General features: G+C 46.9%; 1 long non-coding RNA gene across 2 annotated transcripts in view; it reads right to left on the bottom strand.

The window, feature by feature from the left end:
* The window catches only part of LOC127592022 (uncharacterized), a 59,655-nt gene that overhangs the window by 6,405 nt on the left and 29,127 nt on the right, over positions 1-24,123 (bottom strand). Inside the window, exon 3 of one of the 2 annotated variants that reach the window (XR_007960047.1) lies at positions 223-368. The exons of the other annotated variant lie outside the window; for it this stretch is intronic. This is a non-coding gene — a long non-coding RNA (uncharacterized LOC127592022). Of the gene's footprint in view, positions 1-222; positions 369-24,123 lie in introns of those variants that run through there. 2 annotated transcript variants of the gene reach the window in all.

The following is a 24,123-nucleotide window of genomic DNA, read 5'->3' as shown; positions in this document are numbered from 1 at the left end:
CCTTTACCTCCGAACTGTCAAAAAACAGATGTCTAACCACTATTTTACCATGCTGACGGATTTAGTCGAATCTAATTGAAGTCCGCCGAGTGTTATTCTGTCAGGGAACAAAAGTTTTGCGCAATTTGTTAATGACAGCCAAACAATTTCAATGATTAAAAAAAAATAAAACAAGAGATGCGCTCCTTAGGATTGAACAAGAGAGACATTTCACCCGTTAGAGCTCGTCACCAAGAATCTGACGGTGGCGTGTTGAAGGTTGACAAGGTCGGCTTTCGGGGGTCCGTGCGGCTGTTACACATCTGTCAGTTGTGGGAGAGCCCCCCCGCGCATATTTCGGGATCCAGTCAGACATCCGAGACTGACGGCTGCAGACACACGAGTGCAACCTCACATCAGTCAAATGCTGCTTGATGGTGACGATAAAAAACATCCCAGCTGTCCAAACTGAGCAAAGGCTCGTCGATGTTTTGTGTCACATGCCACCCAGTTTACAATTGAAATTTCTTCTCGTCGTGTTATTGGTTTAAATTGCAGTTTAAATAGCAGAAAATGTGTCAAATGGCATCGGCATAAACAGTTAAGAGTTATCCAAATACACGACAGTCTAGAGTTTAAAAAAATGTTCTGATGTGATTGATTGCTGTTATTGATTGCTGGTAATCATTCATTAATTCATTCATTCATTCATTCATTCATTCATTCATTCATTCATTCATTCATTCATTCATTCATTCATCTTCCGAGCCGCTTGATCCTCACTAGGGTCGCGGGGGGTGCTGGAGCCTATCCCAGCTGTCTTCGGGCAGTAGGCGGGGGACACCCTGAATCGGTTGCTAGCCAATCACAGGGCACACAGAGACGAACAACCATCCACGCTCACACTCACACCTAGGGACAATTTAGAGTGTTCAATCAGCCTGCCACGCATGTTTTTGGAATGTGGGAGGAAACCGGAGCACCCGGAGAAAACCCACGCAGGCCCGGGGAGAACATGCAAACTCCAAACAGGGAGGCCGGAGCTGGAATCGAACCCGGTACCTCTGCACTGTGAAGCCCACGTGCTAACCACTGGACTACCGGGCCGCCCTTGCTGGTAATCATTTGATTGTATTCTGTTCATCTATTGCCGACTGTTCTGCCGTTTGCACGTGTCCCATCGATTCAAGCTACATGCTGTGCATCTCCGCAGATTCCTGGAACGGACTTCGAAAGTTGTGAAAAAGTTCCTTTTTAAAACTCATCTAATGTCTCGGCAGCACCCCCTCGCCTCGGTCGTCAACGGAAACCACGGAACCGGCCAATGGGAGCCAAGCAGAGAGAGAACGCCAGGACAGAATGCGGCCTGGCAGCTTTAAGCAGCTGACGCAGAGTCGGGGTGACACACACTTACGAACCAACGCCGGGATGGGAATGCGGACACGCACGCAAGTGCATGCGCACGCTGGCGAAATGCACAAAAAGACACCGGCACGGGAACACACGTACACAAACGGTGACACAGACACATAGTGACAGGGCCTCTACTCTGGCTGGGAGTGGCAGATCTCAAGCCCCCCAGGCTAGAATGCAGTTACTGAGGTTTGGAGAAAAAAAAAATGCAGACTATCCCACCCCCATCCGCCCACCCCTCCATCCCACCTTCCAGCCCCCACATACACCGCTCTCACCCATTACTCCTCTTTGACTCCCTCAATCCAGCCCACCCGCCCCTCCCGTTGCACCTTTCCTCGCAAACCCCGCCCTGTCAAAGTTAAATGTGTGGTGCATGGCCTCTGTCAGGAAAATGCTAAATGGCTGAAGCTTTCTGCCTCTGAGGCTGCATGTGTCTGGTGTCAACTGTAGTTTTGTAGCGGGTGTGCGCATATGCGTGCATGTCTGTTACGTGTGCGTACAAGGAGCTGGTTGGGGCCCCGAGGCCAACGTCCCCATCGCTCGCTGGAGGGGAGTCAATAATCATTAGTTTTCCAGGGGAGAGGTGCTCAGAGCGTAAACCGTTGAGCTATTTCTACCCCTCATGTCCGATTGCCCGTGGCCCAGGATCATTTGTCGGTGTGCTTTTATGGCTATGTGTGTATTTTTTTCCAGACAATAGTTCTGACTTTGCACAAATAAGCGCCTCGGTTGAAAAAAATTAATAAAAATGCTAATGTGACGCACTTTATCTTGGTGTAAATATTCATTCATTCATTCATTCATTCATTCATCTACCGAGCCGCTTGATCCTCACTAGGGTCGCGGGGGGGTGCTGGAGCCTATCCCAGCTGTCTTCGGGCAGTAGGCGGGGGACACCCTGAATCGGTCGCCAGCCAATCGCAGGGCACACAGAAACGAACAACCACTCGCACTCACACTCACACCTCGGGACAATTTAGAGTGTTCAATCAGCCTGCCACGCATATTTTTGGAATGTGGGAGGAAACCGGAGCACCCGGAGAAAACCCACGCAGGCCCGGGGAGAACATGCAAACTCCACACAGGGAGGCCGGAGCTGGAATCGAACCCGGTACCTCTGCACTGTGAAGCCGACGCGCTAACCACTGGCCTACCGGGCCGCCCTGGTGTAAATATTTTACACCAATATCCACCATGAAAACACAGTCGTGTTTGTCAAAGTTAAATACAACTGAACTGAAAATGTACTGTACCGTATTAAAAAAAGGGAATTCGTTTGATGTTGTGGCACAATATGGACGAATAGTCGTGTCGCTATCGGACTGCTTTATCGTTAGCCTCCTTACGCCGCACGGTGCGATTGCATCGTGTTGGCATTTAGCAGCAGGTTAGCGCCCCGCGCATGCCTCTATTACTCACAATACTTCCTCGTGGCAGCCTCAAGGCTCCCTGGCTCCGCACCCCCAGGCTACTGTTACGTCCAAACCTCAGTAAACTAGCCGCTGGAAAACTACCGATTTGCAACAAAGGGGGGCTTATTTGAGAACAGACTCCGCGGGCTACTGATTGTTTTTTTACCTGTGAGGAGTCCCGGGATGCCGATCGAGAATGGTACGTCACCTCGATCGCGTCTCCTGTCAGGACTCGGCTCGCGATATTGCGCCTGAGAGACTTACGACATGTTTGTAAAATAAATTCACATTTAATTCAAGAGCACTTCTTTTAAGTCCGTGATTATACATTTGCTCAGTGGGTGGGTTTGTTTGACCACAGGCGAAAAGACGCATGCGTTTTCCTCGGTGACGCCGCAATGCAAATTTCAAAATAAAATCAGGAAACATCCCGCGTGATCTACCGCAACCTTCATGATCCTCAGGTGAAGGCAGTCCTGTTGTTGATTTGGCTGGACCGAAGGTTTATTTGAGCAGCACAGACAAGCTAGCTTATCACATCAAAATGTGACTTTTCAGGGCGGGGGGCGGGGGGGTGTAATCCTGTTTGGATAATTACTGAGCTCTGTGTGCGACTTGCGGGTGGGCCCCGGTGTGAGTTGTGTGTAAGTGTCCATGAGAGTATAAGGCTGATAAGTCCAGGTTTTAATGTGGTGCGGCCGACATAGCCTCGGGTCATGCAACAGGCCTATTGTGGGAGGCGGAGAGAGAGAGAGAGAGAGAGAGAGAGAGCGGCAACGAACGAGAGAGGACCAAGTGTGTGTCTGTGTGTGGTAAGAGTGTGTGTCGGCGTGTATGTTAATGTGTCTAATTAAAAGCGTAGGGGATCATGCTCCGGCACTGAGCTCTAGCAGCCGCTTGACGCAGATATGACCTCGGGCCATGGTCTGTCTCTCTTTCTCCCACACACACACACACACACACACACACACAGACACACACAAAAGTTATAGTGCAAACCGCAACACATGCACGTCAGTTGGGCCACACGTACAAGAAAGAGGAAGCCGGATGCACGTGGGAACACACACACACTCTTTTGTATTCATCCCCGACGTTCTCCCGCATCTTCCGTTTTCACGAGTGTGAACGCTGAGTGGGAAGTGTGGAGGATTAACTGGGAATAGTTGTTGGAAGCGATGAAATATTGAGTTGAGACGTTGAGTTGTCATGTCCGGAAAGCTGCGACTGTCAGCATGTGAGATCTGATGCCGTAGCCACGTGAGATTTCGCTAAGGGTGAGTACGGATTAAGAAAAGATACGAGTGACCCGGTTTATACGTTTTTCAAGACAGGACATTAGCGCACTTCTGCTGTGTTTCAAAAGGACCAAATCTGACGACCAAAGTGATGGCTCAGTGTACGAGTGTGTAGAAGCAACTTATACTATACATGTGTGTGTGTGTGAGTGTGTGTGTGTGCGACAGCAAAAAAGTGCCACTTCACCCACATTAATAGATTGATTGACGGATAAACAGGTTGCGCGAGGGGAGCTGGAGCGCAATCGAGTTTCCATCCCAAGTAAGCAGAGCTGTTTTTAGTGTCGTTTGAGCGTTATCGAATGCTCCAAATCAGTTTGCGGCACATCTTAATTGAAATCCTATAGACAACTTAGAGGTGATTCACTCCGGCTTTCGGTGTGATAAGCTCCCGTCAAAGAAACAAATCTTGTTGGAATTACACTCTCAAAACAGGTGGGCTAAAAATCATCATAAGTGGGTCAAAAACTTTTCATATTCGTGCAAACAAATGACCTTTTTGACCCCAATGGGGTTATTTTTTTTGACCCAGCCGTTTTTAGAACCTATGAAGGACTACGCCATAGTTACATCTTTGTTGTCACTGGTAACCATAGCAACACATGGAAACGTCCAATTTGGATTTTGTGGGTGAGAACACAAGTGTGTGTGTGTGTGGCCTCATGAAAAGGCGGGTAATTTCACGCATGGCCTGGCGGTTGCCTTTCAGCTTTAGCCTGGAGTGTAGCAGAAACTCCTTAACTGTTCAATGACTTTAGCTTGAGGCAAGGTCCGCTCACACACGCGCATGCATACTCGCAACCCATACGCTCACACACGCTCGCACACACACACACACAAAATTACATCCGTGTAGTGTTGCTCCAGCTACCCGGCTACTTGCGTTACTGAAAGGTGGACCGAAAGGAGTTGTTTGATGCCGGAAGGGATCTCTGCTTTGTCTGTTTGATAAAGCTGCGACGTCCATCTCCTTCAAAGAGCGGCATGCTGATCTGATGCCAAGTGAGTGTGTTGAGGGATTTGACGATCACGCCGCCCAGGGCACTCAACAAAAACACAGAAGATGATGATGCACGTGTTGCGAAGGAAAGAGAGAGACTTGACTGTTGACGTTCAAATTAGGAGTGAACGCAAGAGTCTAATCACTGAAAAAGAATATATATATTATATACACACACACATACACACGTGTGCGCGCGCGAGCACACAATTGATAGATTTGATAGACACAATTGATAGATTGACTATCAATTAAGTCACCTGCGATCAGTCCCATCACGCCGCAAACGCCCATTTCTGACTGTGACTCTTCAATGTTACTGTCCACTTGGATACAAGATGTAGCGGTGCACAGACCAACGACATCCAGCAGATGGCGCAGCACCTAAAGGACTTGGATGGAATAGTATGACCTTTTCTATCATGATTTCACTCAGACTGCGTTTCGGATTATTCTGCCTTAACAGTGGTCTGCACTTTGAGTTTTGTTAATGAGCAATATCTTAAAATGACGTGAAAAATTCCCTGGCAGGCGTAACGCTGTGTATGTTCACGTTAAATCCAAGAGTCGAAACTGCTTCCTGTACTTGTCAAGCTGCGCCACACCGGATAAGCTAGTGAGTCTGACGGCGAGCCCAACGCTACTTATCAAGAGAAAGACGAGCCCACCTGATCTCCGGGGATTACAACATAAGGCGTGCAGGTGTGTGTGTGTGTGTGTGTGTATAAATTCAAGCCATGGCTGTCTTAAGACCGTTCGTATATTAGAGTGCAATGCAAAAAGTCTCTCGAGTTTCACACCTTACTCCCTCAAACACACACCTGCCTAATGAGAGAGGGAAGGAAAACAGACATCCCCCCCCAGCCCTCGCACACCCCATCGCTGACGTATTGACATGCATGGCGTGGATCTACTGTACGTGTGTGTACGTGCGCAAGAGCTGGAGTTTGTGCAGCGCTAGGATTGCTGGGTTAGAGGATAATTGCCAAACCATTGGGACCTGAGCTCTGCCCGGCCTGTCAAAGCAGGCGTGACAAAACCTCCAATCAAGCTTGCAGCCAGCAGAGAGAAAAGAGAGGCAACAGGAATGAAAGAGAGAAAGAGAGACGGCGGGAGAGGGAAAAGTCTTTTTTTTTCCATCCCACTTTGAGAAAATGATCATCCTTGCTGAAGTCCATGCATTATGTCAAATGGATGTTGCACTGTTACGTGTGTTTATCTATCAATGTCAATATTTGGTGGATAAGGAATGAGAAGCAAAACCGAACGAGCGGGAATACGCCGGCACATTCCCCAATTGCCTGTGGTAGTGACTGAGTCGTGCGGTTATTACTGTAGCGCCGCCAGGCTGATGGTTTAGGGCTAGCCACAGCTCTCAATCTCATGCATACGCAATCATGCACGGGTACACGCATGCGGATTGTGTGCGCGTGGATGTGCGTATGTGTGTGCGTGGACAGTATACGCTCACGCGGGTTGCGAGTGTCACCCATTCCCGAGGGGATGCGGACGGCGGTTTGCCTGACAGCCGGATTTCTTTCCAAAGTGCTGCAGGGGAAACCTAGGCAGGCAGAGATTGAATGGTGAGCACGGTGATAAAGATTTGGAGCAGCAGAGTCATTTTCACTTTTGGGACGAGGTGCCCACTATTACTGTAACTAACAAAGTAAGTCGGATCGGCAATCACAACACATTAGTTGTCTACATTAGTTGGCTGTGTTCACTCCCACAACGGCGCAAATGCCCTGTAAGTATTTCCCAGTGAATCTAACAAAGGTTTTCTGGGATCAGTTCAATCAAAACTAAGCACCAATAACTTTGTTTTGTCTCACGGTGGACAGCGCCGGTATTGCTACCGACGTGTCTGGAGATTTGATGCATCTCCCGCAAGACACTGCACACCGTCACGATTGGGTTCTTCTGGGATCGGAACTTGATGACAGTGTCATCAAGTGCGATATTGCTCCGAGAAACCAGCCGACACACATGTATGGAGTACATCCACCTGGGACGGTGTTCACAAGGTGTCTGTGCTGTGGGGTTACCAGGGTTGAATACAGAGTGGAGGAGCCGCACTGGGGAATAAGCTGTCAGATGAAACGCCGAGGAAACTACTGAGAGACGCGCAAGAGAAAGAGTGCGGGAGAGGGCCCGTGAGAGTCTTTGCACATGCGTGTTCCGTGTGCATGAATTGGAGTTGCGTCCACTTTTTTTCTTTGTACTGTGTCGATGCATTTTTCAATGCGTGTGTTCAGTGCTGTGCCAATATGAATACTGCATTTACAAGCACAGATATACAATATTGTATATGTCTGAGTGAGTGTCTACTGCTCACACACACTTCTTCCAGAAGAACAGTACACTTTTGGCGACTTTGATTCCGAAAATGTAATCTCGGATCTTCAGGCGCAATCTTGTCTAGCCCGATATCGGTCAATCCACTTCCTGTTTTCTATTCACCATTTGCACACACATTCACAAAAGAACCAGTCGTGGTGGTTCTGTTCAATAAACTGCACATTTGGAGGCTTCCTGTTGTTTTGGGAACTTTCCTGATGTCGAACGCAATGTTTTTTATTTTGCATCGTCTCATTAAAAAAAATAAATCAATACAAATCCTTAAAAGCTAGCATGTTGAGCACCGCGGCGTCAGAGCGCGTGAATTTGCCGGCACACAAAAACGTGAAATGGGAAAATCAGCGCGCAAGTGGCAAGTGGCTGAGAAAATGCGCGCATGTGGTCCCTCAGGTAAAACAGAAGGAACATGCGCTCGTATCTGAGCCAACATCCTGAAATTGTTCCTGTTGATAAATTGATATCATGAAATATAGATGCAGAGCGTTTCATTCCCGACGCAGCAGGCCCGGAGCGCCAAATGGCGGTGCTTTGAATCCAAGGCTGGAAATTTCCCCCAAATCATCAAATCTGACAACAAAGGAAAACTCAAATGGACTGCCTTAATGAGTTAAACACACACCCCCTACGCGCGCTCACGCCCACGCACTTACACACGCTCTTGATCTCTTTTAAACAGCTTCCTTATCCGTCCGCCTCGCACCGACACACACACAACGCTTGTCGTACGATCAGTGAGCATCAAACGCCGACTCATTTAAATATTCATATGAGGTGTTAGAAGATGGCCGACTCTGGCGCTCTCTGCAGGTGTATTAAAAATTCCTCCCGTCTCCCCACCGCACCGAGTTGGAGGTTTTTTTTTTTCCCCCTTCAGACAAAGTTTCTCGAAGTTTCTATAAATTAATAAGAGTGTGTTCGCTGTGAAGCCGGCCACTTTGAACCGAGCGTATTGATCTTGCAGGTGAGTCGACCGCGCTGGATCCTGACTTCAAACGGAATCTGGCATTCCTGGCGGGGAGGCGGACTCGGCCCCCGAACAATACGCGTACTGACTTTCTGGATGATTGGGCCAATCTGGGGCTGGAGTGGACGTGAGGGTCACGTTTGGTGTAAATGGTGTGATTGAGGTGTTGGAATAATCAAGGTGAAGCTGTCAAAGAATGGAGTTGCATTTTTTTGGGGGGGGGCGGGATAATTTTTTGCAGATTGTGTGTTTAAAGAAGATATTCAATGACCCCACTGCATTAAAACTTCCTATTGAGAAGGCTATAACTAATACGTTTTTTCCTTCATTAATTTCTGTCCATGTGTTTAAGACTCCAAATATTAAATAATTCAAATATGTAAAAGTGAGTCATGCTGAATGTGTATATTTTCTCGTAGCTCAAATTTGAGTTTCTTCGTTTTGAGCCAGGTACACATTTGCATATGTGTCCTGTTAAGAGGTCAAAATTTGAATACTCCCCCCCCCCCCCCATTCCCTTTCTGATGAAAGTCAGCAAATGTCCAAAATTGTATGTTAATAAAATATTATGCTGATTGATTATTCTATGGGGTGGGGTGGGGTGGTGGGACTATTAAGAGAGAGATATTCCCTTCCGAGGCGGCCCGGTAGTCCAGTGGTTAGCACGTCGGCTTCACAGTCAGAGGTACCGGGTTCGATTCCAGCTCCGGCCCTCCCTGTGTGGAGTTTGCATGTTCTCCCCGGGCCTGTGTGGGTTTTCTCCGGGTGCTCCGGTTTCCTCCCACATTCCAAAAATATGAGTGGCAGGCTGATTGAACGCTCTAAATTGTCCCTAAGTGTGAGTGTGAGTGTGAGTGCGAATGGTTGTTCGTTTCTTCTGTGTGCCCTGCGATTGGCTGGCAACCGATTTAGGGTGTCCCCCGCCTACTGCCCGGAGACTGCTGGGATAGGCTCCAGCACCCCCCGTGACCCTAGTGAGGATCAAGCGGTATGGAAAATGAATGAATGAATGAATGAATATTCCCTTCCTGGAAAATAGCCAAAAATTGTAAATGTCACTTTACAAGAACTCATATCTTCGGAACTGACAAGCGTAAGTTTACTTTGATGTTTTTTTTATTTTCCAGGTGTCATATTTGTTCACCGCATACAAAAGACAAACGTATGAAGCTGGCAAAGCGCGCAATTAAAAAGTTCAGGACGCCTTCTAAAGCACAGCGATGTGCATTGTGTCACAGCTCAGGTTGTCTGCGTGCGCGCGACCGAGTGAGCGAGCGAGTGAGCCAGAAGCGCCGTAAGTGCTGATTAGCGATTAGCAGCTCTGGAGGCTGACGGCAAAGCTGATCAGTATTTCCTTTGTGTGGGAGCTTTAGGGAACAAATCCCAACATTAACCCGGCTCTCATCTGCGTGGCAGAGTGCTAGCAGCAGCCTGCCAGCCATAGGCCGTACATCCATCTACAACCTGCAGCTAAAGTACGAGAATCCCGCTTTGATGGCGCCTCCTTGTTGCCTCGTTTCAAATCAAAACCGCACGTAATCATTACAGCGCGTCGAACGCTCTGCTCCCCACAACAATTCTGATGGGCTGTGACACGTCGCCTTTAATCAGGAGTCAAATGTTTGTCACACGCCGCTTGACAAAAAAATGACATTTAAGTCGTACCCCTTGAGGGACAAGTGAGAGATTTCTATAGTTAAAAAAAAAGAAGAAAAAAACGGTTCTCGCTACGTAACAGTAACTGGAGCAAAAATATTTCTTTTTAAGCGTTGACGTGTGTCTCTCACAAGACACCGCGGGAGTAGCGACACATAATTGCTCCCGTTTTTAACTCATTGAAGAAATACATAACACACAAGTGACAGTGACACTGCTTTCGTCAAGGTCACCGTCAGCCATCTTTGTGGTTAGACAGACAGTCACCATCGGAGCTTGCGAGTCGATTCAATTACGGAAAGAATAAATTGCCTTTTTAGTAGTGTGGTGCAGAACGACATAACATTTAGAACCGAGAACTCAGATCAATGTTCTTTCCTGGGCGTCATGAGGGTCACACGGCTGAGGTGCGCCAACGGTGCGCGACGGTTTTGATGGCAACGCATGTCAGTCATCGCACTAAGGCCCGCCCACTTGGCCAGTACCGGGGCGAACTAGTCGAGCTGCTGTCAGTCGCTCATCATTCAGTCCTTTTCATGTTTGCCTTTTTTGTTGTGTGCGTGTGTCCACGCGTGCGCGCGCACACACACACACACACACACACACACACATTAAAGAGCTTCCTTCAGCTCACAGCATCCAACAAGCCTTGTGTTGCCTGTCAGGAGACCGACATCAAACGGGCATAGCTGTGGGCATGAGAAGCCTGGAGACCAGCGAGGGCCCGAGGAGGCAAGTGTGGCCTGCAGGGGCAGCCGGTCCGCCCGGTGGTCACGGTGAGTCTTCAGAACGAGGAGGGGCGTTTGGGGGGGGGGGGGGAGAATATGCAGGGTCTCGGCTGGAGCTAAAATGTGATGCCGAGTATATGGCAGGGGGGTCAAGAAAGAAGCCGAAGGTGGTCCCGCACAGCACCATGGGTTGAAGAGCGAGGTGAGGGTCCGCAACAGAAAGATGAAGGTGGTCCTTGAGATTGAGATGCAGCTGTGGAGAACGTTGGAGGTGGATGGAAAAGAAGAAGCAATCCGAAGGAATCCGAAAGCCAGGATGAAAAAGCCTTTCTAGTAAAGTTCGTCTGAACTCTGCAGACGTCACCGAGACGCTCCTAAATGCTCCGGTGGTCCTCCGCGGCATGTTTATGCACGATGTGCTTTCTTGTGTCTCTATCCAGCAAACAGACCGCCGGTTCGTCACCTTTAGGTGTCCTTCAAGAGACTTTGTCTCAATCTTAATTGGCTGCGGGCCGGCAGGAGGCCATGATGGGAGGCGGGCAGGGGAGCAGAAGGAGGTGGGCAAGAGAACACAGGACCGCTGCTGTTGCCTCTGAGGCACACGTCGGCTTGCGCACTCTCATCAGCCATCAGAGCCTTCTTCTGAGCTGTCCGTCATTTTGACGGACAGCTGCGGGCGGATACTGGATGGAGGAGAGCGTTTTGAAGAAGGTGACTGATGCAGCATGTTTGCACTGTGTGTGTGTGTGAGAACAGAGTCAGTTTTGTTCCGTCAAGTGGTTGCACGAAATAGAATCACATGGATCCGGATACGTCTTCGTCCACTTTAAAAAATCGGGGAATGTGATATATAATATAATGGCTTGATTGTACTTTCTCAATTTAATTTTCATTCCGTTTTTTTTTGTTTTTTTTTTGTTTTACCATCTGGATCGCGATGGATCGACTAACGATGCTGCAATTACTGAGAAAGTGTGCGCGCATGTGTCGGATCAGTATTCTAATGAGGGCAGACAAAAGAAGTCTGTAGCTCAGAGACAATTGGGCAGAGAGGTGCTGAGCATCAGAGAAAGAGAGCCGAGAGGGGACGGCGCTAGTTGCGGGGGGGTTGCAGAGGGTTCAGGCTGGTGGCAGTCAGCGCCTAAGGCAGGGTTTTGGGGTCAGACCCCAACCCACCAACCCTCCAGACAACCACACTGCCCCACTGCCCCACAGGCCTCAAGAGAGGGACACTAGGACCATGCTGGCCATGGGAGGGGCACTCAATTAGGACAGCTTTCAACGTTTGCGCGCCATGCTCCCAAATGGAGCGCCACCTGATACCTGCACCACACACACCTTTATCCTCTACTCAAGACACTCACACAGAGCCGAATGACATTGTTGAGTTACAACTTTTGATGATATATGTATAATCAATACATATAATAATGATAAATGTTGTGTCCATTTTGTGAGACAGGAACTAGCCCCCACAAGAAGTACCATCAGTTGAATTCCAAAAGCAGTGCGCCGTTGTGGGATGGAACCTAGCCGAGTCCCAGCGTGTTGTCGCGGCACCCCCCCCCCCCGCCCCCCCTCCCTCAGAGGCGGTCGCATTGCACGCACTCATTGACATCACAGAAACAGAAATAAGCTCGCCGATAGCCGCGCTTAACATTGACAGGTAAATTGCAAGATCTCCCCTTGCGGATGATGTCGTCGGCTGCCCATGTGACGTGGGTAATTCAAGGCCTTTTGTCCACGTGTGAAAACAACCCCTGCATCAGAAATATCATAGATTCACTTCTGTTTAAAATAAGTTGAACCATTTGGTTTTCTGCACATTTGAACAATTTCATCACTGTTGCCCTTGCAGTTTGTTTAATTAGCAACCCTTATGCCACATCATCTCCTCTTTTACAACATTCTGCGCAATATCACATCACACCAATAGCAATCAAGGTGCGTCCTGATCTATGTGGGAATATTTTTCGAGATGAGCACCTTGCATTCCTGACTGAGGCGCCACAGCTCAGTCGTTTTAAGTTTCACCATTTTGTGCGATTAATTAGTTCTTCTGGGGGTCAAGTGGTTTCATGTCAATTCAGTCGCGGGTGCACGTCAAGCTGCCATGTGTGCACCTGTTTCCTTCTCTCGGCAGCTGCCAACTGGGCCTGCCAAATGACTATTGATCCCGACGCATACACGCACACACGCACACACATTGAGCGTTGAGGTGTTTTATTTGTATTCCCTAATTAAGTTTGGCTGAGATAGCTTGCAATCGTAGCAAAGTTCAGCAGGGCTTATGATTAATTTGTTGTTTGCCGCCTCTGAGACGGCAAAATTGTATACGGACAGCTGTATTAAACCATTTGACGTTTGGATACTCAACTTGCCAGAATTAAATATATTGTAGACTCGCACAAGCACAAAAACACGCCGCGACGGCTGCATCCGGGGTTGAACTCACTCCCTAACATTATTTTTTTTGTATGTTTGTTTTTTTTTTAATGACCACATTATACAAAAAATATCTGCACATCATTCAGTGACGAAAAAGAAGTGGCGAGGTGGCAATGGAAATCATTTCCTCCCGTGTCATGACTAGTGTTCCCTGACCAAAGGCCCCACCCCGAAGGTCAAAGGTTAATTGAGGTCACATACGAGTCACTCTCAGAGTCCAACCATTCCAGAGTTTGCTCAGGAAAAAATAAAATTTCTGATGAAACTTACGCGAATGTGCGGTACTGGTGGACCCATACGCCCCCACAAAGAGCCTGTGAATTAAGATGCAAAGCATGTTGGGATGCCAAGGAACACTCTCCGAGGAGAAAGCTAAATTAGAGATTGTCAGGCAGGACACACACACACACACAAGCAAGGCAAACAACGCGGCGCGTTTTAAAACTCATCTGCAAACTGATTCTGTCAGGGAGACTTAGTGACGTGCGGTTGCTTTCTACAGCTTTCCTCCATAACGGCGCCGGGCGGGATCAGCGTTGCGATGCCCACAGGGGAGAAGGCGAGGCGGCCGGCTCTAAATAGAGCCTTCCTCTGTTAAATATTAACACTCAGCCTGCCTTTGACAGAGAGCAGGCCGCCATGTCGCCTTCCATCTCCACCCAGAGAAGATGCAACATCGCATTGCACTCAAGCATATACACCCGCACACCCACGCAGACACACACTTGGGCAAGACGCAAGGCTACGAACACCCCACGTGAAAACAAAGTAAGTTATGTACGTGCTTTGAAAAGCTGAGGGTTCATCTTTCCCAATGATCTTATTGTCCGGAGCCATAAAATTTAGCCTTCAAAAAACAAAACAAAAAAATCCCTTGAAACTGTTTATTTTTCTCTTTCAACCTTTTCAATGTTTCTATTCCAAGACACCCGGCCGAGTAATAATCATAACACAATAGTCCTTGAAATGAGCTGCCAAACTGTCACATGACTGTGAACTCTTTTTAAATAACGGCATTAAAAAAAGATCTCGGAGCAGATTCCCTGCAGGAAATGCTAATGCAAGGACGCGCAAACGGTGTGTTTGGCTTGGCCTTGGATGAAGCAGGCCGATTGCCCGCATGCGTGTGCGGGTTTAGTCGTGAATTCGCGGCCACACGTGATCATCTCTGTTGATAACAACAAGAGCAAGCATCGACGTATTTGACGAGCGAAAGCAAAGCGCTGTGTGCAATATGTTACTTCACGTCAAAACCTTTTGAACACGTTGCGGTTTTCATGTCCCGGAACAAACAAAGCGCTGAAGTGGCAGTAAAATACCGGAAAGTCATTATGTGCCATGATCGGTTGAAGAAATAGTCCCATTCACCAGCACCATTGATGGACTTAATGTCTCGTCTTCCCTCTGTGAAAATACTGCTTAAAAAAAAAATAAAAATACATGAATTATACACATATAAATAAAACATGATTTCAAACTGGGGAATAACAGTGAGAAAAGTGTCTCTCGAAACGAGCGAGCAGGAAGTGGTTGTTTGGCTTTCGAAATCCATTTCTCACTTTGCTGAAGCACTTGGCAGGTTTTGTGGTGATGTCACAAACCCCCCCCCCCCCCCCCCACCTCACCGCACATCCTTCTCGACCCACCGCATCTGCCTTACTTATCTTAGCCGGCCCTCACTGGTTGCTTTTTTAAACCCATTGCGGTGTATCATAATCAAGTTTTTAAAAAAAAGTTCATGACAATGAAGCAAGTTGATATTATTGCATCATCAGGTAGTGTGCCATAAATGGCACGCATATAAACGTATGTTGGCATTTTCTATCCCGCATGTCCTCATTATGGTCATTAAGGAGTTGGTTCCAGACCAGTGACGTAGCACAAATGGAACCCAATTAATACAAATGGAAAATGGCAGTCGCAACACTAATATGATTAAAGTTTACTCCAGGACATGATGTTGTAATTAGCGCACAGTCAGGAGTAAATTACAATTCGGGACTGTAGGGGGAGCCTCGGAGCACTGAAAAGACAACGATTCCTGACCGCCAAAGGTTAATTCATTCCCTTACCAGACTGAACCTCCTGCCTGCATTGGGCTTTTTGTGACTGGCGGTGATGATGGAGTCATTAATAGTTCATCAGAGATGCACCGGTGCAACCAGAGTGGAAGGGAGAATTGCCTTTGTCAGTGGCTCCGGGCATCGGAAATCATGGAGGAGGCAGAAGCGGAGGGAAAGGCAAAGTGATAGACATAGACCAACCCGGAGAAACCGACAAGGCGGGCGTGGGGCGGGAAATCTTCTCTTACTAATGAACCGTCACTTCCCAACTTGTGTCCCTTCCTAACCAGGCCTCATTATGAGAACCCACAACTAAGTCACACACCCGCACATACACGCAAGTTTGCTTTTGACGGGCACATCCTGTTGCAGTGCAAGGCAAGCGTGGGAAAGTCTGCCCCACTGTACTTGTCACATCAGATCTACAGCGCAGCGGCCGAGAGCATATGCATGTGTTGTGTGTGTGTCTGTGTGCGTATTTAGGAGGGGGTCTAGGTCTGGGGCTGTGCCTGAGGGCCTCGCCGGCTCTACAAAAGACTCCACTCAACTCCGGTTAGTCGCTCTCACTAGCATATCAACGCTGACGGATTGCACACGGGCGCAAATACACGCCTTGCCTCAAAAAGAAGAATCTCTGTGATTAAATGTGTGTCCCCCCACCCCCAACCCCCTGCCCCTCGACCAATAAAAACACCCGCTTTGGTGTGGACAGGAGAGTGACAACATCAGATGGCGTCAAGTGCTTGTCTGAGTTGTCATGTGTTGCTTTGTGCTCACGCATACGCGAGGAAGAGGTAATGAAGGTGCGCAACCGTGCGTGTGTGTGTGTGTGTGTGTGTGTGTGTGTGTGTGTGTGTGTGCGCGCACAGTGCGTGCTATCACTCTCTTGCTAGGGGTGACAGGTTGTTTGGGGACTAATGCAGCGCGACGGAACTGAATGTGGCCTCGAGCAAAGCAGCTGCCTGCAGCCAGTCCTCATCTGAGCTGTCAAACACACACTCACACACGCAGGAACCCATTCCAATGGTGAGAGTTTAAGATCCACACACACACACACACACACACCTCTAAACACACTCATGAGCATTATAACCCCCGTCGCCCCGACTTTTCTGCTCGTGTGGCTTGCAGACGGCAATGCCTCCGCAGTGGACATGACATGTGACTGTAGCTTAACTTTTTACAGTCTTCTTTTTGTTTCGCTTAATGAAGTCCTCATTTGTACCTGGAAATATGGCCGATCTGATTTAACATCACACGGCAGCTGACGACTCTCTGTGAAGTGTTGTAAAATGCTGCGGGAGCCGTGCGGTATTGTGGCACCTCAAGATTGAAAGTTTGACTGCTTTTTTTTTTTTTTGGGAGACTGTAATGAGTAGAAAATAGTCCGGTTGCATACAAGAGAAAGGTTCGTGGCGTGATCAATATCGCAACAGGGGCATAGTCCTTTTTAATTTGAATTCTGATGAGTTTTTAGTTGATTTTAAAGCAGATTTTCCTGATTTTGAAAACTCCTAATTTAGTTTTTGTATTAGTTTTATTTTTTTTAATCAATGGAATCATTGTCAAGTGAAAGACCACACGATTCTTATCCATGACATTTGATGATGTGTGTAATTCATGGGGGAACCACTTTATGGTGCCCGATGGTTTAACTACCCTCATGTTTACATCAGAGCTGGGGTGGTTACCATGGCAATGGAGTGGCCCTCTTAACTGATGCACTCAGGAATAATGCATTGTTGAACATTGCCTCAGGCTAGGCATACACACACACACACACACACACACACATACACACACACACACACACTAATCCTTAACATCTGCTGTAGCGAACGTGTAAAACTGTGTGTGTGTGTGTGTGTGTGTCTGGCTTTCTCACTGTAAACTCATTGATAATCAGTTAAGGTGGGCTCTATCAAGTTCACTGGCAGTCTTCTGCCATACACTATACTCCGTGTGTGTGTGAGTGTGTGTGTTTTGTGAGGGTGATGGAAAGAAAGGCAGATGAAATTGAGGACTGAATTGCCTACCACACTACTAGTGCTCCCTCTAGCGGCTGGGGACCATTATTTTTTCTCACTCACTTTCCCCCACACACAAACACAGGTACGCACAATAATTAATTTCTCCTGAGACAAATTAGCTACACCGTGAAGAAGAACAGGAGCAGTTTCCTGCTTGTTTTGGAAATAATCTAGATATTGGATTACGCAGGGCCTGGACACATCTTGTTGGGAATTAATCATCCACTGGCACAGTATCAGAATCAATTCGGTGTGATAATTGCGGCAAAAATTAAATTGTCGGTAGCCTCCATGGACAGAAGTGATACCATTAGTAAGTCCCAACTTGCCTGATTGGAGCTCAAGTGTATGTAGAAATGAGGCTCGTCATCCAGGGTATGAAACAAAAGCGAGCAATAAAAAGGAAGATCGTGTGTCATGAGATGCTTCCAAAGTCTAATTGGGTTGCAAAGTTGCAAAGTCTGCAGCGCAAACGGCAGAGCAAAATTAAAAAAAAAAAAAAGCAAAACTGATGAAACTGACAAGCTTGAATTAGACTCCCGCACCAAAGGTGGTTAACAGTTGCCTTCAGATATGAACGCGTGCCGCATTTAGGCGAGGCTTCGCTTTCTTTGTTTGCAGCCTCCCAGAATCGACGCAACTTATTTGCTCTCGTGCGCCGCGCATTTACTCTGCCATTATTAGCTTGCTCCTTTCATGCAATGAACCTTGTTTCAATTTGAATGTGAATTTGAATTTTAGAGGATAAACGAGGGGGGGGGGGAGAGTAAGGGGGGGGCAGGATTGAGAGAAAGTGGGGAGAGAAGGCGAGAGAGTGAGGTTGTCAGTTGGCTGTCTGTGTTTAATGGAGGTCCCTGGTGTCACCCTCAGGCTCCTTCACTTCACAATTAATGGAGGATCTCTCTGGGGAAAGATGTGCTTCTCAATAACACCGACACACACACACACACACACATTCACACTTGGCAATAAACCTTCTGGTTTAGCTGAACTCTGCACTGTAGCATGTAGCGCCACGTGAGCCCCACCACTGCGTTAGAGCCCTGGACCCGCAGCACCAGTTGTCGGTTTGTCTTCAGCAACCCTAAACTGCTTGTAGCACTACCACCGGACGCATGGTTCCACGCACACACACGCACTTGCGTTGACACACGGGTTCTAAAAGCAGGGGCGAGGGGTGGGGGTGGGTTTTGAAATGCGATGGAGATGAGAGGAGGTAAGAAGGATTGGAAGGAAGGAGCGAAATGCTTTTCCCTCAGAACTCAGGCTTGATTATATCTCTGCTCTGATCTGTCCGCTTTGGTTTTTCTCTCAGCTCACGATGTGTGTGTGTGTGTGTGCGTGTGTGTGTGCGTGCGTGCATACATCAAGTCATATACACAACAAAGCGTACTTTCATGTCAAAACGCAAGATGTTGTCGGGACTATAACTAATTCGCCACAATTACACAATCGTTAATTTCAACAAACAAGACATTAGAAATATTTTTGTCGTAACCAATAACGTCCATAAATGTCTTTGCTGTTGTTTTTTTCAGAACATCAAGCAAGAATCTACAGAAACCGTGTTTTGCTATGCGCGTATCAATCGGCAGAACATGCTTTTTTTGTGTATGCTTCTGCTTTTTTGTATGCTTTTTTTGTAAAAAGCTAAAATTCACCCCCCCCCCTCCCTAAAGAAAACATTGCCAGTTTTTATTATGATGGCATTTTAAGATTAGAACAGAATATAGTCTGTGGCTTGATCAACGACTTCAGTTTCACTGGCGTTGAATGGCTGATTTGTTTTCAATTGCTTTGACTTGAGAGCACAAACTTGAGATGCGACTTCACATTGGCATACAGTACAATATATCCAAATGTTGTTTGATTATCTTATCATTTTATATTTGACAAAGCATAATGTCATTAAAGTCCCATTTTTCTCATTAAAAAACAGGTCACAAACATGCTTTGCTGTTCCCCCCCCCCCCCCCCCCACGGTGGCTGGAGCAGATTAAGGGCATTTCTATTCACTTCAATAGGGAAAGATGATTTGAGATACAAATCTTGCATTTTTTTTTTTCATGCTCAAGGAAGGTAATTACATTTGGACTGGCCACCAGCCAATCACAGAGCACAGACAGTAGAGACAAATCATCAATCGTTCTCGCACTCCCATTTAGGGATAATTTAGAGTCTTTAATGAAGCTCACATGCACGTTTTTGCAATACAATTGGAAGAAAACGCACACAAAGATGCGGAGAATATCGAAACTCCGCACAGGTAGGCGGAGCAAAGACGGCCACACAGGAACCCCCAGAATTGAGCCAGACATGCTAACCACCGGTTCAACGATGCCACTTTTGATTTGAATCGGGACGTGCTCAAAATAATGATCGCGTTTATATGAATAAAGTTGACTCCGGCGGCCCCTCCCACCGTGGACATACAGCAACCTCCGATTGGATCGTGCTTCCTTCACCTGCATGCAGACACTTTCTTCTCTGCATATTCATCAAACCAGTCATAAATATTGATGGGCTGGAACCGGGCGCAGCGGTTGCCCAGTTGGCTGCGGGGCATTGTGGGAAATTAGCCGCATCACTAATTGTGATCCGCTGCCCCTTGAGCATGTCAATCAAACTCAGGAAGTATACTTTTGGGGGCACCTGTAGCTCCGAATATGTATGCATGAAGCGGCGGGAGGAGATAGAGGGAGAGGAGAAGAGCGAGCGCGCCGGTGTGTGCGGGCGCATCCGGGGCCGCAAGACCACACCGTTGCCATGGTAACCTCTACCATCGGAGCGCATGAGGCTCGGGCCTGTGATCGCGGAGAGTGATGGAGTGAGGCTGCATGAGAAATGAAATGAGCTCCATATCTCGCCGTGCATCGGTCGCTGAGTAGAAATCCGCCGACTTTTTGGACAATGGCGATCGCGGCGCTGTTGATATGTTTGCCGACAATTCCGTGCGAAGCAGTTGAACCTTGCATGTACTATCTTTGGCTAATGTCGTTGTACACCAATGATGTAAAACCCTGAAGAATAGCCGTGGTTCACTTCCATATGATCCATATTTAAGGCCCCTTGCCTACCAAATATTAAAGAAATATCCATCCAGCCGTTATGCAAACTCGCGTGATTTATATGAAGCTGTGAATGAATTTGATGGCTTTCGTCTTTATGGTTGGATAAGAAGTGCACTGTGGTGGGCCACCAGCGTTTGCGCCGTCAATAAAAATGGCCTTTCCTATCCATCCTTCCAATTTCAAAATATTTGCCGACATCAGACCAGAATGCAGCAATTTTGCTCCAGTATATTTTTTTCCATGTATTTCATTTTTTTGATGCACGTCTGCTGTGGCTTTCTGTAGTTTAAGCAAAGACATGTTAAAATATACATACATTTAAATATGCATGTAATATCCCATTTGCATGCATATCAAAAGCTATGACCGAGGAGATCTTTACATATTTTATACACTGTGCATAGCTGTATCCCTTTTTCGAACTTCTCGGCTTCTCATGTGATGACTTGGGTCTTGCGTACAAAAATCAGACGTGGACTTGCGCCGAGGCGCTTGAAAACAGCAAAACATCTCGCAAAGATGTTCCAAAAAGCGCCGCCATCTTGCATTTCCATTTCTTGATGTGACGCTCTTTGACATATATCAGAGCATCCGCCGTTATTTCGCCAGGTTTATCCCCCCCACCCCACCCCAACCCCTCCAACAGCGCATTGATGAATTGCACATCGCGCCGTTTGGAAATGCAAGACACAGCGGCCTATTGCAGGTGAGTGAAGTCATTAATATTTCCTCTGTATCAATATCACTAGTGGAAGAGTGTGTGCAAAAAGTGGATGTGTGTCGAATGTGTGCTTTAGATTGACAGGTGGATGATCTCAGTGAGTAGGGCACCCCGGGATCGACTGCATAATCAGGGAGACAAAGGAGCAGAGGAAGAGATGAAGAGAGAGAGAGAGAAAGTGCCTGTGTGTGTGTGTGTGTGTGTAAATGTGTCTGCGCGTGAGTGTGTGTGTGAAGGGGGATGAGAGAAGCACAGAATAGTAAAATTCCCACAGGGTTGAAGGGGTTGTGTGCTCTCGTCTCTGTTTATTTCCCTGCATCCGTTTGAAATGGTTTGGGTGTATGTGTGTGCGTACTAACTCCGGGCTTGTGCCAGTGTGTGTGTATGTGTGTGTGTTTACTCGCTCCTGTATGCAAACCAGCAGTGTGTGTGTGTTTGGCAGGCGTTTGACGGTTTGCAGCAGTAAATGGGTTCCTTGTGAGAACGGCAAAGGTTCCACATCAGGAGACTTCCCGGGTAATTACAACGGAAGCAGGCAAGTCAAAAAGCGCGCTCGACAATACGAGGCCTCCTCCACTCAACTGCCACCTTCTACCTCTCCATGTTGCCGTGCGCCGCGGCGTGCCAGGCTTGTAATGTGGCGGTTTGGCTTGCCGCAAAGCAGTGGGTCTGTGATCTCCGGTGAGCCGGTTACACGCACGAGCAGATATTCGCAGAGGTCGCTACAGAGTAAACAGAGGCGCAATGTGGCGGCGCAATGACTTCACCAAAGTGAATAAATACACTTGTGCTCGCGTGCGCTGGCGTGTATGCGGTCATGCTTTTATCAGAACAGGACAGTGTTCGGATTATCCGCTGAACTCTCCGCGTGTGAGAACCGCGCTCACCACGTCATCACTGTGCAACGGTTTGTTTAAAACCTGCCGTTCATTTGCACTTTAGCAGCTAAACCAGACCTGGCAAAAGTACTGAATTTGGATGTTACTACGCATAACTTAAAAAAAAACACACACACACACAAAAAGCCAAGAAAGAAACGACACATGCAAAGGTAGTGCCTTGAATAGATCTCCAGGGAGGTGAAGTAAGAGGACGTCGAACATTATATCATACATGACAAAAGCAGCTGGAACAGAAGTTTGGACGTGTCGTTAACTTGTCGTTACAAAGGGAAGTCTGGCAAGAAAATCAACTGTATGCATGATCTTAATAGCAAGTTATGCATTTGCAGTATTGCTTCTATCGGGCTTTAAAAGCATCTATAAGGACAAAGTGGTAAAATCCACTTACTCCTATAAGCTTTTCTTTATCAGACTCTTGCTTCGTCTTGCTAATTCAATCTACACAATACACATTACCACTCACAACATGCAAACAGCTAGGCGTTAAAAGATTACAGAGATTACCCAGGAATTACACAATTGAAGCTCTTGAACCTGCTCAGAGCCTACTTGGATGTGTGTGTGTGTGTGTTTTGTCTTTTGCTCTGACAGAGCCGCAGGTTACCCTCCCTCAAGGCCGCACTACCAAATTGGCGCCCTCTGCTGGCTGAGATATGAACAGCAGAAAGAAGGGAAATACCTCTCAGACTGAATTGAAAAGTCAACAATTAAATTTTAAAAAAGCTCACAAAATCAATTCAAGGCCGATTGTGCGCAAAATTCGGTTGATAACTCATACATATGTTTATGTCTAGTAAAATTGGATTTCATAAGGATGGATACTGAGAGAACCACAACTGAAGCATGAAGCAAGTAATGAAGGACCCCGGTACACCAAAATTAACATTTTAATCGATTTCGTTCGTGTCATACTGAAACTGAAGGCAACACACCTTTTATTTTGAAGTATTCAACTCAACAGGGTATACATTATGTCTGCATCACTTGTAATTAAAATAAGATTAGCAGCGCCATATGTTTCAATTTATGGCATCGCAGGGTGAGGACTCCCGAAATAAATCAATAAAGCAAAACTGAGCTTTTACCAAAACTGGCTAGCAATGATTCACTTGATCGTCGTGCCACAATATTACCACGAGAAGTAAAATCAACTTCATGTCAAGTGAAATGTCCGCATTGTAATCTGAATTCTTCTCGTCATTTGACGGCTTCTCGTCCGCACGCAGCTAGAATGTATTCATTTAAAGAGAAATAAATGCTATCTGAGGAGGAAAAGCGAATGAAAACATTTCCTCGCTGCTCTTCATTTCAAAATAAAAGTTAATGGGAAATTTTGGAGCGACTTTTGGCTTCCGTGTGATCTTAGCCAGCACTTGAGAGAACTCTGGCGAAGAGAAGTTAATGGGCATCGATCCACACGCAAACACGCACAGACGCACGCGCACCAGGCCCACTGAGCCAACAGCTGCTGAAGTTAAGTTTCGAGATCAATTTTGGAGCATCGGTTGTTGCTTGGTGGTTTTGGACGTCTATTTTGAAAAATATACATATTGTGTGGAAGAGCCGTGATTGATTGCTTGGATGGAGATTTTACCGAGCGCGAAATCTGAATCAAATAGGAGGGACTTTTTTTTTGGAGAGGGGGGGGGGGAAACTATAATAATAATGATTATTATAATACTTGTTATTAAAACGAAGGATTATGCATCTCCATTATGGTTGGTGAGTGGCTGTCCGTTGGTGGCAGATTGGCCTTCGCTGTACTATATTTCAGCAGCAGATGACACGTGTCTGCCCTCAATGAACCTCTCAATTGACTTCAGGACTAATTAGGCACACAAAGAACAATTAAACGCACTAATTGGCAACACAAACCACCATTGATACCCCAACGAACGTCTTGTTGAATTTGTCTTTTTTTTTTAAATACTAATCAGTAGTCATTTAGTCACTATTTCGTATTAGTTTGACTCGCCGTTGTGTTTTATTCATGTTTATTTTAATCCAAAAGAACGCAGAACTCAAGAGAGATTAATTTTTTTTTTTAAAAAGAGTCAATAAAGATTTTTTTTTTGTC

The sequence above is a fragment of the Hippocampus zosterae genome, chromosome 19 (genome assembly GCF_025434085.1).
Source record: "Hippocampus zosterae strain Florida chromosome 19, ASM2543408v3, whole genome shotgun sequence".
NCBI classification, from domain to species: domain Eukaryota; kingdom Metazoa; phylum Chordata; class Actinopteri; order Syngnathiformes; family Syngnathidae; genus Hippocampus; species Hippocampus zosterae.
The sequence above is the reverse complement of the archived record's forward strand: the minus strand, read 5'-3'. Positions and strand labels throughout refer to the sequence as shown.